Below are 18,680 nucleotides of genomic sequence, written 5' to 3'. Positions count from 1 at the left end.
CTTGAAGTCAATATATATGTCTATAATAGCTTGTAGTCAGTATATATATGTTTTAAAATTAAAGCTGTGTTCTTAAGGAATCTAGTGATACTATTGTACCCTATACAAAAATAAATACAACCTACAGCCGATAATATTAAGAGGCTGTCCAGAGATGATCATTTAGTGCGATACTGATCATGAATTCATGTTTTACTGATTATATTTAGTCTTGCAGCAAATTTAACAAAAAATAGGTGTATTGGACAAAAATGTACTAATGTAACCAGTCATGTAATGAACTGAATGTACCCTGAAATTAGTTAAATGAATAATCAACATTGTCTCTTGCAAACATTTTATTATACAAAGACATATAAATACAAAGACATACCTTAATCAATACAAATATTACACAAATTTCAATTTAATTTTAAAAATAATAAAAACAACAGAGAAATCATATCTTTGTCTACATAGAATCACTTGGAATAGCACAGAAGAGTTCTCCTGAAAGAGAGGATAATAAAATAAAAATTATGCAAATCGTATATTTTAAAAACATAAGTATTTTTGTGAAAATGAGCTTTTAAAACTAAAATTTCTATCGAAAAGTTTTTGCTTTTATCATTTCATTGATAAATTTTGACTCATCAAATTAGTCTTCAAATTAGTAACACCATGCAAAACATACACCTGTCTTATAATTTAGAAAGATTTTGAACATAAAATTCCTTTCTGAATGAAATTATTGAATATTGACTCACGAACCCATTAAGATTGACAACTAGTACATGAAAATCTAACTGTTAAATGAAAAGTTATTCAGGGTGTTTAATTTTGTGCTCACCTTTTCTCAGAAAATATTTAATTTTAAAAAACATGCAGTTTTTTCTTCATTAATTTTATGGTGCTCAATTTTATTGCATTTAATATTTAAAACAATTATGATATTCTAATGTAAATTATTGTTTCAAGGAAAGCTGTAGAAGAAAAATTACTTTTAAATATATATTACTTACATGCACGAATGTATCAATAGTATTTCTTTTTCGCTTTACTTTTATGATTAAATTTTTAATTGTATACCCTTGACAAAAAAAATTTCAAAATTTACAACATTTTTCATATTAAAATAGGCATCAAAACAATAATATGTATTGAATTGAAACCATATGAAAAAAGGTTGCTCAAAATTTGCTAGTTAAAAAGGCAGATAATTTTACAATTCTGTAATAACTTTATAAATCAATAAATTCTTAAATTACTTTAATGGTGATGCTTTGTGAAATTAATGTTTTCCTCATATAAAAAACACAAGAACTAGATAAGAATAACGACAGATTTGACCAATGTCACGATTTCCATAATGTCTTTATATAACTGGTATAGATGTAAGACAAAAAATGAAAGGTTTACATAAATATTAATAACATTGTTTACATCTCTGATGAAATTTCTTTTCTTCAAATTTTTTTATTAATTTAGTTCCTTCTTTTAACAAAAAATATTTGTTAAATACTCCATTACTATGCCTAGGAATAAAAAAGGGAAAGGTGCTTCCTAAAAAAAAAAGGGTACACCGAGTTTTTAAAGGGCTTTTAATTAACACCGTAAATAGTTAACAAAATGTGTACTATTATGTAACAGCTGAATTCGATTCTTAACGACTGTAAAATTACCATCCTATACCTACTATTTTACATGTATATTTCAAAAAGTAGTTCTCACCCATTATCAAAATGAGAAAAATTTGTAGCTTACAAAGAAAAAAAACATGCTAATAGAAAATCATTGTGCAATAGAAAACATTGTGCAATAGAAAAAAATATTGCTAAACTTGAAGGCTTTTTCCATAATTTAAACTATTAACTAATAAACGATTAATTAAAAATAAATATTGAAAGGTACATATTTTTAAAAAAAATATTCATTTCAAATTTTTTTAAAAAATCTTTTAATAAACTTATTGATACTAAAAAAATCTTTTAAAAATTTAACCAGTTGAGAATTAACAAAGTAAATATTTGTAATGGTATCTGAATCAAACTTATTAACACGAATAATTTTAAAAGTGTGTAATCATAATTTACACATTAAATTTTTTAAAAGGAATATTATCAGACAGTGTTGTCAAAGGGCAGTGAGGACGGTTGGCCCTTCTCGAGGAGGTACACTGCATTTTTATTTGATACAGAAAAATTAGTTGTCATTTTCTGTAGATTAGAATAGCAGGAGTTGCACATTAACCAATTTCAACATATACTTTTCGAATTCTAGCAAATAAACTCTGTAATAGGATACACACATTATGGGCCACTAATAAAAAGAAACAAAACTTATTTAAATCTAATGAATAATTCAGAGAAAAATTAGACTGAAAACATTTAAACCTGTTTGATTGCCCAAGGACAGGAGCATTACAATGGGCGTTTCCTTATTATAGACTTTTTTCCCTTTTTTTTTTAAATTGCAGGCATTGGGGGGTTGTCCCATTGGCCACAGGAATGCCAGAACTACTACTTTCTTCTCGTTACCCAGTGGGCACCTGTGGTGAAGCAGGGTCGCCCACGTCACACAACCACAACCCGTTTATAGGGCGGAAAGTTAAAAAAGAATCTTTTAAAACTTCAACATTTCAATATGCAATTAAACTGGTTCTGATGTTTTTCATCTCGTTTAACTCATAAAATCGTAAGATTTTTATAATCTTTTTGCTTCTGTCGCACTTAAATGTTAGTTTAGAGATTCCTAATGTGTTTACATTTTAAACTTCTGTTTCAAGAAAACTTTTTTGTTTTTAAAAAGGTAGGTGTATATATTATTGCCAAATAAAAATATTTTGTACTATTGAAGAATAGATAAATAAGTGAAATGTAGGTGTTATTAACATTATTTCTTAGTTACCATAAATTAAATTTACTTACACATTTTATTAAGAATTTTTTAACTTTTACGGGGCATTTTATTTGCTTGGACTAAAAAATTGTTCTTATCGCAAATACCAAATAATGTCTTAGAAGGCATTCAATATTGTACAGGTTAGTTTCAAGATGCTTCAAATCAGTACTTTGTTGTTACTTTTTTTTTTCTCTTTAACCTACACGTTTTTAAGCTATGTTAACAAGGTAGGTTTTTAAATATGATTGTGTTTTCACAATTAAAATCTTACTGTACTTAATAAAATTTTTAAAAAAATATTTTATATACATCAATAAAATTTATAAATATAACACTTTTTTCATTGAATAGGGAAGTGAACGATTAAAATGAAAATTAATAACCATTATTAAAATATAAAACTACATACAGTGACCAATCACTTCTGCGCCACCTCTTTTATGTGCCTTTTGCATATATACAAAGGTTTTCAAAGGCCCTTGATCATTATATAGGAAAATAATAATAATTATAATTCTTTATGCATCATTCAGAAAATAAATATTTCAATTCAGCACACAATTTTTTTTTAAAAGTCTAAAATTTTGATTTTATTTTTTGTTTAAATAGAAAAAAATAATCCCATTTTTTAGAAAAAGTTTTCAGTTTAAAGCAAATAAACAATCTTCGTTACAGATAAAAGGAAATAAGTTACTGGATCTAGTAATACAGTTCATTTTTCTTCCCTATGGGATTTTTTTCACCTTTATTGTTTCTAGGAAGACATTTTTTTATATGAATTTGAATAAGGTGTCTTATCTATCACACCACCCACATTGAAACCACCATATATACCACCCATATGCTTTCAAAATTTATCTAGCAGTGTCTTTCCCACCACCAATTAAAACGTTAGTTTTTGGTCAAGGAATGTAAAGCTATAGCGATTACTATTACTCAGTTTACGTGAAAACAGAGATGACAAAAACATTACTCGAAATCATTAAAAACAATTAGAAGGTTTAGCCGCTATTCACGACTATTTGTAGTTTTATTCAGCTATTGAAACTTTTCTATCTAGCTTTTCTTATTTGTATGAACTTACTGTTTTTAAAATCTTATGGACTTTTTCTCTTGGTCCCAAAGACTGAAGCATAATGAGAATTCACTGTATTTTATAAATGAATTCGCTTAATACATTAAAATGTCCCTAATCCTTCTTTAAAATCATAATTCAAATAATAATAATTAAAATAATACTTCTCAAAATAATAAATTATTTATGCACATCAAAGATTCTGCAGATGATAAAAGTAATAAAACTTACAGAAATTCATGGTGGACTGGCACAGGTTTACCAACATTTGAAGAGCTAAAAGGGAAAAAAAAGGGTCTTATTTTTATGTAAATATTAACTTGAGATATACAGTAAAAAAATTTTTCAGTAAACTTTTAGCAGAAATTTAAAAAACATTATACAACGGACACCCAGAAAGATTAAGTAAAAATTAGAATAATATTTTTTAGAAATTTGAATGAGAAAAATAACTTGCAGGCTACGAAATTTTATTAACAGAATCGTCATCAATAAAACAACAAAATTTTCTAAGTTCGCCTCTAGGATCACAAAATATAAGGTCAGCGTTTAAAATCTTCCAAAGAGTTAATTGAAATTTATTTTTTTATTTCCACTTAAAGATTCTCCACAAAAAATTATTGTAAATTTAGCTTTCGCTGAATCTGAAGCTTTTCTTATGTGCATGAACTTACTGTTTTTAAAATCTTATACACTTTTTCTCTTGGTCCCAAAAACTGATGCATAAGGGAGAATTCACTGCACTTTATAAATAAATTTTCTTTATACATTAAAATGTCCCTAATTCTTCTTTAAAATCATAATTCAAGTAATAATAATTAAAATACTACTTCTCAAAGTACCTAATATTAAATTAATTATGTACATCCAAGATTCTGCATATGATAAAAGTTAAAAAACTTACTGAAATTCATGGTGGACTGGCACAGGTTGAAAAGCTAAAAGGAAAAAAAAGGTCATATTTTTATGTAAATATTACCTTGTATACAGTAAAAATATTTTACGGTAAACTCTTAGCAGAAATTTAAAAAGTATTACCCAATGGACACCCAGAAAGATTAAATAAAAATTAAATTATTTTTTAGAAATTAGAATGAGAAAAATAACTTGTAGGCCAGGAAATTTAGAATGAGAAAAATAACTTTTCGACCAGGAAATTTTATTAACAGAATTGTCAACAATAAAAAAAACACAAAATATAAGGTTAGCATTGAAAATCTTCCTAAGAGTTAATTGAAATTTATTTTTTTATTCCCACTAATAGATTCTCGGCAAAAAATTATTGTAAATTTAGCTTTTGCTGAATCTGAAGCTTTTCTTATTTGCATGAACTTACTGTTTTTTAAATCTTATACGCTTTTTCTCTTGGTCCCAAAGACTGGTGCATAAGTGAGAATTCACTGTACTTTATAAATGAATTTGCTTAATACATTAAAATGTCCTTAATCCTTCTTTAAAATCATAATTCAAATAATAATAATTAAAATATTACTTCTCAAAATAATATTAAATTATTTATGCACATCAAAGATTCTGCAGATGATGAAAAAAAAAATAAGTTAATTGATAAATCATTTTAACTATTAATAAATTTAAAAATTTGTATCAGGGGAATTGTTTGGTAATAGTTGCTTTTTTCAATTTAATTTATGTAAAATAGAACAGTTTCACATAAAAGTCATTTTTGAAATTTAATTTATTCTGAAAAAAACTTTTCAAATTGATTATAATCAAATTTTTGTCGTTTCCATATGGTTCACCCCCTAGTACAATAATTTAAAATATGTGCGTTTAAACCCTCACTTTGCTGTGGTCAGACTGACAGGCAAACAACAACTATTTTGCTCAAGCCAAAACAGATTATGAAAATAAAATAAGAAAATTATCAATAAAAAAAAGCGGCTAGATTTTTTCGTTAAGCCGTGTTTCAAACTACTCGTAAATTTACGTTTAAATTAGTGTTCAATGGAATCTAATATTAAAGCATATTGTGTCTAATAAACTATTATTAATAATTATATTAGTCTAGCACTTCCATACAAAGCTCAATATAAGGATTTGATATTTAGTTTAAGAAAAAAAAAATTCCTTTATGTGATAAGATGTAAGTTGTCAATGGAATAAGAGTTGAATTTGGAGCACTTCAGCTACTTGGAAAGTGAAGTTGATGAGAACAGAGACGCAGTACTTCACTCAGTTGGAAAATAGTAGAAATTTCAATTGCAAGTTACCATTGTTACAAACATGAAAGCGAGATAATTCAATAAATAATAAATACATTAAGTAATAAAACTTACAGAAATTCATGGAGGACTGGCACAGGTTTTCTAACATTTAAAGAGGTAAAAGAAAAAAAAAGGTCTTACTTTCATGTGAATATTAACTTGAGATATACAGTAAAAAAAATTTCGCTTAACTTTCAGCAAAAATTTAAAAAGCATTACACAACGGGCACTCAAAACGTTTGAATGAAAATTAGAATAACATTTTTCAGAAATTAGAATGAGAAAAATAACTTGTAGGTCAGGAAATTTTCTTAACAGAATTGTCAACAATAAAACAACAAAATTTTCTAAGTTCGGCTCTAGGATCACAAAATATAAGGTTAGCATTGAAAATCTTTCAAGGAGTTAATTGAAAAACTTTTATTTCCACTGAAAGATTCTCTGCAAAAAATTATTATAAATTTAGCTTTCAGTGATTCGGAAGCAGTTATAACTTGTTTTCTCAATAGAATACAAGTTAAATTTGAAGCACCTCGGCTACTTCGAAAGTGGTCAAACATCCTTTTAAGAAGTTGTACTTGTAAATAAAATGGTATTATATTCTGTCTATAGCGGTCAGGAAATGATTGTAATTTAAATTGTCAACAAGTACAGAGCTCCTGTAGATTTTAGTACTCTAACTAGTCGAAAAGTAGAAATTTTGATCGCATGTTACCAATATGAGTGCGAGTTCATTAAATTAATAATAAACACAGCAAGAAATAAGAAAACCTATAGAAATTCATGGAGAGCGCTAACAGGTTTTCTAACATTTTTAAAACTAATAGAAAAAGAGTTGTTTGTTATTTTTATTGAGTATGAATTTTGTTTTCATATTGTATTGAACTTTTATATATTTTTGTAATCCCTATAAAAATCGGGCATTATTTTATATGAATATTAACTTGAAATTCACAATAAAAACATTATTCACTTAACTCTTAACAAAAATTATGAAGTAACTTAACATTGATTTCAAAATATAAAAGAATTTTGTAATATTTTTTTTTTGTATAAGTGGCGTTAGCCAATATACAATTAAGTATGAGCAACTGCGTGCTAAAAAACTTTCCATAATCTATATTTTTTTTAGGTTGTTTAAGAATTCACAGCACGATTCTTCGCAATTATTTATATTAACATGTACAAATAAATTTTTCATCTTAATTTAAACTATTTAGTATAAATTATTAAACCTTTACCTATTTTTACACTTGAATTTAGCTCAAAAATTTCATTAAAATGAAATACATATAACAGAAACAATTTTTAATATTACTAACAGCAATTAGTTAACTAAAATCTAAATATTATTTAACATAAAGAAATAAGTTTTAATGAAAATTCTTGATTATTATACAAACCTATTTTCATAATATACTTAGATAAACCTGATTTATATCATATGCTACAACATATTATGAATTGCACTTAAAGAGTCATCATACAACAGAATTTATATTTGTTTTTGGCGAAGAATTTATGGTTGTTTTGGTTAGCCAATATACAATTAAGTATGAGCAACTGCGTGCTAAAAAACTTTCCATAATCTATATTTTTTTTAGGTTGTTTAAGAATTCACAGCACGATTCTTCGCAATTATTTATATTAACATGTACAAATAAATTTTTCATCTTAATTTAAACTATTTAGTATAAATTATTAAACCTTTACCTATTTTTACACTTGAATTTAGCTCAAAAATTTCATTAAAATGAAATACATATAACAGAAACAATTTTTAATATTACTAACAGCAATTAGTTAACTAAAATCTAAATATTATTTAACATAAAGAAATAAGTTTTAATGAAAATTCTTGATTATTATACAAACCTATTTTCATAATATACTTAGATAAACCTGATTTATATCATATGCTACAACATATTATGAATTGCACTTAAAGAGTCAACATACAACAGAATTTATATTTGTTTTTGGCGTGCTACTGCTCGATTGTCGCTAAAAATTTGGCGGCGATCTTGGTGTTGATAAAACATTTGTCTGTACATTTTCATTGAATTAAATTTAATATTTTTTATTATTCTATCTTAGAAAGGTGTTAATTATGATGTATTAATTGAATAAAGATGATTGCCAATCTAAAACATAGCGCCAAAACAGCACTTCAAACGCGGTTCTTTGTAAACCGAAATCTGCACGTCGTAAACATATTTGAACAATAGTAAATCAAAAATGATTAAAATAATAACTTCAATGTAATAGAAAAAAATAAAACCTTACCTTTTTTGAAAATTATAAGAATCCAACGTGCTTCTTTTTCTAAACAATAAATTCACAGTTACAGTTACTCGCTCGACCGCTTCACTGGCGGCAGCAGACAACTTTAACTTGGTGGCCCATTGGGTAGATTCAGACTGACGGGATGCGGCTGTTTGTAATGTACAGGCCCAACACTTCCTACAATGTTGGCAAAAGTTCATAGGGTGGCCCAGCAATCAACCCAGCTGACAGTAATTTGCACCTTCACTTTTCAATCAGTACCGTCAGTAATTTCGAAGATGGCCAGAACTTATGTTTTTGCTGGGAAGAGGGAAGTAAAAGTAGACATGTTTCGAGCGTTCAAATATAATCGTCCATTCTCAAGACTTGTCAGGCTTGAATAACTTGTGACTTTCATTATTGGACGCTTAAAACATGTCTACTTTTATTATCATCTATTATTTTTTTAAATCAATGAAGTTTTTATATTTTCGATTCAGTTTCTTGGGATTATCCATTTAGTTACACAACATATTAAATTATTTCACTCGATATTAAAATAAGTTTTGAAAAGGTATTTTTTATGTATCGATGCCAAAGTTTATTCTACATATATTTTAGGGTATGCTTTCGGAGTATTTTGATCGAGTTTATTTTTACACCTTTATTTGCTTGAAATTATTAAATAATTTACTTAAAATAAAATTATTCAAGCTACATGATTTAATGCATTTATAGTATAATAGTAATATAGTATAATAGTTCCATCGCATATTCTTAACCTTAATACTGCTATCATTAAATAAATGGAATAAGATTAGATAAATAATAAAAGCTAATTTTTTCCTCCTTTTAATTTTCAAGTAATAATATGTTTCGATCAAACAGATTTCATTCTGGAAATAGCGAAATTATTGAGTAGGTCCCTTGGAGCAATATCATTCTTATCCTCTTTTGACGAAATATAGGAAAAATTAGTTTTCACAATTTCTGTCAAAAGTATGTTAGCCCTCTTGCCACGTTTTTTTATTTTTCTATTATTAAAATAAGTTTGGAAATTGCGTATTTTTTACAGCATTTTTTTTAAAATCAGATGACTCTAAAATTGGCACGGCTTCGGAATCTTCTTACAAATTTTAATTTTTAGTATTTCCTACTTAACAAAATAAGGCATTTTCTGATAACAAATTATACTACAATAATATCTTGGAAATCGTGCTAAAGTAAAAAAATTAAACAAAATAGTTTAGTATATTATCGGGAAAAAAATCTACTTGGTATCATAAAGAAAGAGTAAAAGATATAATGAAATAATTAGTGAATCACACGTGATCAGATAATAAAAAATTTTATTTCACAACTAAGATGTTAGGACGACATTTAAGATACTGAGATATTTTAAGAAGCTTAAAAATTTGGCTACGTATTCGACAGCTTTTTATGTTCTGTATCTTTATACTCTTTGTAGTGACTTATAAAACATCAAAATTATTTTAGATAATCTATGTTGAAGTCACGATAAACAAAACAAAAAAAAAGACAATCAATAATTTATACTCTTTTTTAAAAAAAAAATAGTATCCTTAGTAAATAATCAGCTGTTTTGCATTAAACAATTTTAAACAGCGGAATGTTTTTAATTTTTTAACAAGGTTTTATTCTTGGCTAGCAGACAATAATTCTTTTTAAGAAAACTTGACTATAATTTAGAAAGGAACTTTACTTTAAAGAAACCCTAAATTAAGGAACTAAAAAAAATTATTAGCATATTAATGAAGAAATAATAAACGTAAAAGGGTAAAGAATAAGATTCTTAAAAATGTCAAAATTTACTTAAATAATTGGTAAAATAGTTCTGCGTAACACTTGTGAAACACTTCCGGAAATTTCTTTTAAGATTAAGACGATATAGGGTAAACCAACCAGTGAAGGAACATTTCATCGATATTTTTTAAAAATAAGATTTTAAACGTTTTAATTTAGATTGATTGGTAACAGTAGCTTACTACCTAACAATAGGAAGTCATCTAACAATGCATTGAGTTACCTGGTCTTAGAGTCTTCTCTGGAAAAAGTTTTGAATTTGTTAGTATCTGTTCAACGCCTTGTTTCTTTGACACAATTATAAGGTCAGTGGTGGTAGTTTTCCGTTTAAAGTACAATTAATTGCATATAATAATGCTTTTTTTCCTCATGGTGAAAAAGAGAATTCAAAATATGGTTATTGAAGTTACGTTTTTATTTATTTCAAGCATCATAACATAAGCAAGTACTGAGATTAGGGGATGCTTATTAACTGGATTGCCAAACGATGAAAAACCAATGAATAAACAAGTGTTCCTTTATTGTGATTTTTTCAAGTTAATGAAAATAAAAGGAAAATTTTAATTTTTCTGTACTTTTAGTCATTTTATACATTAAAATTATGTTAAAAGTACAAAAAACAACTTCTAACCAGTGAAGGAACAGGCATGTTTCTTCACTGGGAATAGATTTCCCAGTGAATGAATAGTATGAATGAAATATGATTTTACATGGATAATTAGTAGTTCTGCGATATAGAGGACACCTAAAATTCAGTTAAATGTTGTATGAATAGTTCCTATAACAATTTCATTTCAAAATGCAAATTTAATTGCTAAATTTATTTGAAGAATTATAATAATAATTTATCGTAATAAATGTAGTGATTAGTTATTACATCATACCTTAGACACCTTAATAAGCTATGTTTGCTGACTAAATATAATAATGAAAGCTTGAATAGAAAATTTCGTTGCAGGCCTTTGTGCTAATAATTAGCTAAGTTATTATCTTATTGCGGCTTTTAACGTCCAGACGGGAACTGGTAGGAAAAATCCATTTAAAATCAATCATCCATGTGAAAAATGGGTGAAGTTTTTTTTAAGGCGACATCCACCGATAACTCGGTGCAATGCGAAGATAATTTCAAAAAGCGAAACTTCCCTTAGAGAATAATATTCGAAATACTGGTTTTAAGAACTTTAGATGAATCTTTAGGAGGAAAGTAGCCCAGGCATCCTTTTAGAAAGTGATTGCATTTACAATGCGAACGAAACAAGAGTTGAATACTGCCCTTAAACAGGAAAAATCCGCGGCCCTAAAAATTATAAGAATTTTTATTCCTTAGTTCCTAGGAAAGAAAAAGTACCTCCATTGGTAGTTTTTCCTTACTGAAGAATTCTTTGAGATATTACAGAATCAGTCCCTGCTATATATTTCATTGGAAAAAGCGATTCATAAAATGAAACAATGACCGCAACAACATTTTACAAATATATTGCAAATGTTTCTACCCATGGCTAACTAAAAATGCTACCAAATTCCCTATTTTGCTTGTTTTGGATAGGTGTAAATCTCATATCAATTTGAAACTGAGCAAGTTATGTTCATCAAAACAAATTTTCTGGTTTAGTTTTCTACCTAATTCAGGGAAATCTCCCGTTAGATCTTAAAAGAATTGTAAAGCAATATGTCGAGAAAATTTTACATCCATTTTTAAATAAGATTTTGAGGCATCAACTGATGAAGTTAAAATGCTTTTATGAAATGCGATATTTTTCCATTCGACGTAAAAAACGTTGCCTTTAACAAATGCATGCAAAACAGACACCAAGAGATAATGAGCAAGAAAACTTATCAACAAAATACATGCTTCGAGAGTAACGATGCACTATTTCTTCAGAAGCATGAGAAGGAAATCTCACAAGTTATGTTGCAAATTTTTAAAGGAACATTGACGACAGAAAAGTTTAATCTCCCAAGTATCCAATAGCCTGTGCTTTTCTCAATATTGAAGAATTTATTTCAAAAAGAACATTTGGCTAATCAAATTTTGGCACTGAAGCTGATACAACTAACATTGATAATGAAAGTATCTTGAAAACAGATTTTGATATAAGTCCTCTTGAGGCATTGTTAGTTGCAAAAACAATTGGTTCCATAAGTAAGTGGTAAGTACTGCTGAAGACCCACTAGATATAAGTCAATGAGAGATGGATTTTACTCAAACTTCGAAACTCCTTTTTCTCATTTATTATCCAGTGAGGAATTCTAGAAATGGTACTGGAAAATCAAAAGAAATTTCGAAGATACATTTACATTGGCCATTGGCGAAGAGAAAAAAAATACTTAAAAATATTAAAAAATAGCTTTAAAAAATATGGGGAAAAGAGTAAACAAAAAAGTGATCTAATTATAATAATAATAAAAACATCATCGGATTACGCAATGATAAACACTCATAATTTAGAACGGACTATTGAACTGTGAGAAAAAAAATGAAAAACATTTTTTTTTAAAATTATGTATTCAAACATATTTTACTTTCCATTCCATGACTGAAAGAAAAGTAACATTTTTCACGTTAACTGTGATTATATGTTGTAATTCCAAAAAAAATCTTGTTTTTACACATTTGTGTGGTCTATGGATTCTTAACGAGCATCAAACATTCTCTAAATTAAGTGTTCATTCACTGGAAAATTTAGTGTTTATTCACTGGTAAGAACTGTTCCTTCACTTGGTTATCTTACTACTTATTATTTAAACCACCAAAAGCTTAAAACAATATTATGCAAGTTATCGAAATTTTTTTTACATTATTTGTATTTAATGACAAATATGTCGACGCCATCATTTAGCTAAAATTACAAATTTTGAAATTTTTATGATTTTTTCTTAAAGGCAAGCTAAGCTTAAGTGCTACTTCATTCGTTAATTTACCCTATAAGATGTTGAGAAATTTGCGATGTTGTGAGAGATGTTTAAAAATGCTGACTACGTATTTTTATTAATATTTATAAAATATATATTCAAGAAATTGATAAATATATTATTCCAAATCTATGCATACGTATGAATATTATTGAAATTGTATCAGTTATTGAAAAGCAAAAAATAAAAAATAATCACATTAAAGAAGCACAATCTGGTGTGTAATCATATTCTATCAGAAGATCATATCATATCCTATTTTATAAAACTAAACATTCCTTGAATAAATTCTTTTTTATTCAAAATATTTTATTCAAACTTCTTTACTAAATTTCAAATAAATTATTAAGTCTAAAAAGGAAACATTGTATTTTATAGTTAGAAAGAAATAAAAATAAAAAGATTAGCAAACGAATATTAGCGAAAAAAATATGAATGAAATTTCACACTACGCGCGCGAAGTCAAGTTCCTTGCAAGTTTATCACATTTTAATATTAATCGCCCCATTTAATCATTTCTCTAGTGTCGCCAAATAATTTTTTTAAGAATTATTAATTTTAATTTTTCTCAGCTTCTAATAAATAAAAACAGTTGAAACTTTAGATTTTTCAATTGAAAAATATGTAGATTAATATGGTATAAAAAAATTCATACCTTATAATTCAAAATTTTTTCATCCTCAATATTATTAAATAATAAAAAATAATTAATAATTATTAAAAATTATTTTTTTCATGAAATTATCTTTGGGTAAATGAGTTTTATGAGTGGGTGCAATTTTCTTTAAATTGCTTCATTAGTTTTGAAAATATGACTAAAAACGTAAAAAGTGAAATTAACATTAAGGGGTACGAACTTTGGATCGCTCTCCTGACCAATCTATGGGGACCATATTTCCCAGATTGCGGCTACCCCCTATATTTTGAAGGTTAAAAATCCAAATATGTAAAAAAAAATGTCTGTTTATTCAGAGAAAGTACGTTTTTGTGTCTGATTTCGTAACTTAATTAATAGTTAGCACCAATTAATTAGCAAGTTTGAGGTCACCCCCAGGAACCATTAAGATTGACACTTAGTTCGTGAAAATCCAATCATTAGAACGAAAGTTATTCAGGGTGATTCGTTTTTTTTTTTGCGGACTGTACTACTACCAAGCATTTAATGGAAAGTCTAATGACAAACAGGCAAACGCGGGAAGTACAATTCCTAGTGAAATGGAACCCCGAATTAGGTAAGATACTTGTATATAAATGCATCAATAAATTTGTTTCCCAATGTTATTATTATGGTCGTGTTAAATTGAAAAGTATTTGGTTCAACGGAAAATTCTGGCCGTGAAGGAATGCACCCAATTTTACAAGGAAGCAAAAAGTGCCATTCAATATGTAGGTATCAGATGTGCTGCTTAGCTTTGTTGGATAGTTTCTTTATATGCATATGCTTTTTTCCGATATATATGCTCTGTCTCATTAAGCTACAACATTACCATTGAGTTAAATTCTCTACAACATTCTGTTCTATTTTGAGGCTCTTGTTTTCGTGAATATAACCTTATTGCTGACCTAATAATTGCCGCAAAATACTGCATAAGTTATAGAAGAAATGTTGATTCTCGTTTCTTCCACAAGAGTATGAATAGTTGAATGAAAAGAGTTTGAATATGAGAGTATGAAATGCCACATTGCTTTTAAACTATAATTCAAAAGCAAGTTGGCATTTCATACTTTTATACAAAACAGCGAACTTATCTTTAAATTTAAAAAAAAAAACATGGTAAAATAAGCACAAATTTAGATAAGTTTAAAACTCTAATAATATATAAGTTTGAACTATAATTCAAAAGCTATGTGACATTTATTACTTTTATAAAAAAAAACACAGAAATTTTATTTAAATTTAAAAATAAAACATGGTAAAATTAGCACAAATTTAGATAAGTTAAAAACTATTATAATAAATAAGTTTGAAAAAAAATACAAGGTGGCATTTCGTACTTTCTGAAAAAAGAACGAAATTATCTTTAAATTTCAAAACAAAGTTATTCCGTATATAAGTTATTCAACAGCATTCGCGCGTTGAATTTGGCAATTTAATCTCAGATGAATAGGCTAGTGTCACAAGTCAGGTGCCTCAATCAATACGCTCACATTAAAGCATTAAAAAAGAGAAACGACATTACTTATCTACCACAACAAAATATTAATAATAATTATTATTTTTTTTAATCTTTTGAAACCATGCAACTCAATTAAGTGATGCCAAATCTAAATAATACATCCGCCAGTGAAAAACTTCAGCTGGTAGACGTAATGAGTACATTAAGAGAATTTATTCTTAATCAGCGGGGAAATTCGACGCATAGAATTTGACTCGTCGGCATGAAATCGAATGTGGACACGTTTTTGAGAGAACGCTTCTTTAACCCCTCGGGGACGGGTGATTCAGAAAAGCATTCGTACAAAATCAGGATGTAATTAAATAAAAAACGGTAACTTAAATGTAGTCGTTTCTAATTTGACAGACTTACTTTGCTTTTATCTTAATTATTGTTAGTTTAATCATACATATAATCAATGTTAATTCAAAGTATAACTAAATAGTTTTATTTTGAACAAAGTAACGGTGAATGAAATAAATCAAACAATTATAACTCCGCCCACAAATAAACTGTGCTAAAGAATTACTTTGATTACCAGCTTTATCTTTTTTCCCTGGTTGATACGGTTTCATGCTGTCACGTATTTGTGACAGTCGGCGCGAAAGGGTTAATACAAATAAAGCATTACTTTGATTTGTGTGTGTAGAATATCATGGATTAATCCCAAGCTAGAATGCATTATCTCTTTTATTTTGAGTTTCAATATGTTGCGAATCATACGTCTAAAATATCTAGAATAAAGGTAATTTTGAACTGTTCTTTTGTAGCATTTTTTTTAAATGCAAAATGTTTAACGGACTTGGCAAACTTTTAGGCAAAATTTTTTATGTTTTTGACTGCTTCTTTATCTCATAATACTGTCAGTCTAAATATTATAATAGTCAAAGACTGCCAAATTGGCTGTTTCGCTGCAAATAAAAAAATCTCCAAATGAAAGTGCTGTTGTTGACAGCTGTGTTCTCGGCACTAATTTATGATCTATTATTTAGTATATAATTCAAAAGAATACAAAATACGTTTCCAAAAAATTGAAATATTTTTTTCCGTAAAAAGAATTTCTAAAATAAAAGTAATCCTTGATATATACCTTTGCAGTGTTGTTTTTAAAACAAACAATTTCCAAGCCCTGGCTTCTTATGCGTGACACTATCAAGTCAAATACTACGCAAACATACAATTTTCCACTATACAAAATTTTGGCTGCTACCACTGCTAAAATTTTCCAAATGAGAGAGTTAAAGTAAGCTGCAACGCTCTTGGAAATTTTGTGATCTATTTGCTGGGAGTCATAGCAAAATAAGTTTTAAAAAAAATCCCCAAATTAATTATTAAATAAAGAACTTCTACAATAAAGGAAACTTTTGAAATACGTTACACTTCAAAATACTGCATTGTATAACTTCAAGTAACATTGCGTCACGTAACTTCCGATACATTTTTAGAAATTTTTTGCTTTGGTAAATTAATGTTTTTTTCTAAACCAAGAGGTAATTACTTTGCACTGAAAAAAAGCGTGAATCTCCTGTACTTTAACTGTACCTACGAAAAAAAAGGTCACTACCTTGAATACTTCTTTTACAATCTATAAGAATAAATTAGTAAATTTAAAGGTTGTTTACTTTTGTTGTTGAATGAGTTTTGATTCTGTAATGATGCAATATGTTTGCCATACATAATTTGATCTTCATCAGAGCGAATCTCATCCCCACACAGTTTCTTGATCCTTCGTCAAATGGTTAGTAGTCGTACAGAGGAAGCTTTTGCGGAGATGAAACCATGAATATGGAAACAAGTAAAATGGAATTCGATAATCATGTTCTAAAAGGATGAAGGATGAAAGAGTGACAATTTAAGAAGCTTACACTGATAAATAAGATTAAGATATCAGCTATGGCGTTTACCTTTCATAAAGTAGTTTGTTATGCTGATTTCAAATGGAAAAACCGTTTTGCTCTTTTGCTACAGATTTTGAAGACATTAGGCAGACTTTGGAAATTTACGTTATGTTTCGTACGCTTCCATGCGTAAGATTTGAAGCACGCTTTTTTTGAAATCTTACTAACCTTGCCGTAGTGTTGACTTGGAAAATGAAGGATTCGTTATTACAAAATGCTGAAAGGAATCTTTTGATGTTAAAACAATAGGTTGATTTAATTTTTAAAAAAAATTATATGCTTCTGTTTAAAGTTTTGGTCGTCGAACTATAATAGGTCCTTGAGAAACTACATATTTTTGGTTATTTGAAATTAGAGAATATATTTACTTTAATTATACGATTTAGTTGGAAGAAGTTTTACTTCCTTAATATCCACGTTCCATTGTAAATGTTTGTTTTGGATGTGTGGTCAAAGTTAAGATAATATTCCACAACGATAGCGTGATTAAATTAAGGAATTTTTAAAAAATCTATTTTTCATTCACGTTAGTTTGTTACTTTTTCCCGGACAGAACTGTATTTTACTGGAATTGAAGCATGCGCACTTCAGGCGCAATTTCTTCAAATTATACGTACGGGGGCACACGGAATGAAACGTAAGAGTGTGAAATCTACTCTCATTTGACAAAAATCAACTTTCATGGAACAGTGTTCAATTTCCACGGAATTTACTTAAACGAGGTGCAACAACTACACATTTTCACCACACATACAAGAAACTTTCGAAATGTTTTCCAAAAAGGAATAATTAAAGGAATGAAAAAGCTCCAAAGGAGCGAAAAGAAAAATAAGGAAAAAGAGCACTGGAAAAAAGCATAGGTAAATAGCACTACTTAACACCTACATGAATTTACTTCTTCAATAAGAATACATTGTGTGAGTTCGTTTCCAGACTCAAATTTGCAACCTAAATAATTTACTGTTCCACGAACGGTAACCACAATTCCGATTATTTACATTTTCATAGCATAGCATTCTCCACCAAGAAAACTATGATCCATGTTTTACCTATCGAGATTAAATATTTCAGGATCTGGAAAATATTCAGCCTCGTAACGCATTGCGTAAAGTGGAATAAGAATATTCATCCCCTTTGTCACCACTATCCCAGTGTCTCTTAATTTGTAATAAGCAGTTGCTATTTTACCTGAACTAAATAAATATATAAAGCAAAAATAAATTGAGTCTAAATGGAATGTTTTAATATAAATTTTTCACAATTTACAGATAACTTAAAACAAACATTTCGAAGAGACAAAACTTTCAGTTTAATCAAAAGCTATGAAAATACATAAATTTTGTATTCATTTCGAAAATAGTAATGTTATCAGTAAATAAATTTAAAAAAAAAGTAAATTAAGTCTAAATGGAATGTTTAAAAATAAATTCACATTTCAACTCAA

General features: G+C 27.8%; 1 protein-coding gene and 1 long non-coding RNA gene across 4 annotated transcripts in view; both read right to left on the bottom strand.

Moving 5' to 3' along the window:
• Positions 1-18,680, bottom strand: part of LOC147808566 (zinc finger BED domain-containing protein 5-like) — an 88,366-nt gene that overhangs the window by 63,108 nt on the left and 6,578 nt on the right. The gene's annotated exons all lie outside the window — the stretch shown is intronic.
• Positions 392-8,766, bottom strand: LOC147808567 (uncharacterized). 3 transcript variants are annotated; one of them, XR_015433612.1, is made up of 5 exons: positions 8,467-8,766; positions 6,253-6,282; positions 4,860-4,893; positions 4,187-4,231; positions 392-489 (listed from the first exon to the last, which is right to left on the bottom strand). It is a non-coding gene; the product is annotated as an uncharacterized LOC147808567 (long non-coding RNA). The 3 variants fall into 3 exon arrangements; XR_015433613.1 differs by lacking the exon at positions 6,253-6,282; XR_015433614.1 differs by lacking the exons at positions 6,253-6,282; positions 8,467-8,766 and adding an exon at positions 7,584-7,665.

This window comes from Parasteatoda tepidariorum, chromosome 5 (assembly GCF_982258835.1).
Source record: "Parasteatoda tepidariorum strain Cologne lab strain chromosome 5, Ptep-v5.0, whole genome shotgun sequence".
NCBI classification, from domain to species: domain Eukaryota; kingdom Metazoa; phylum Arthropoda; class Arachnida; order Araneae; family Theridiidae; genus Parasteatoda; species Parasteatoda tepidariorum.
Note: the sequence above shows the minus strand (reverse complement) of the source record. Positions and strands in the feature narration are given on the sequence as shown.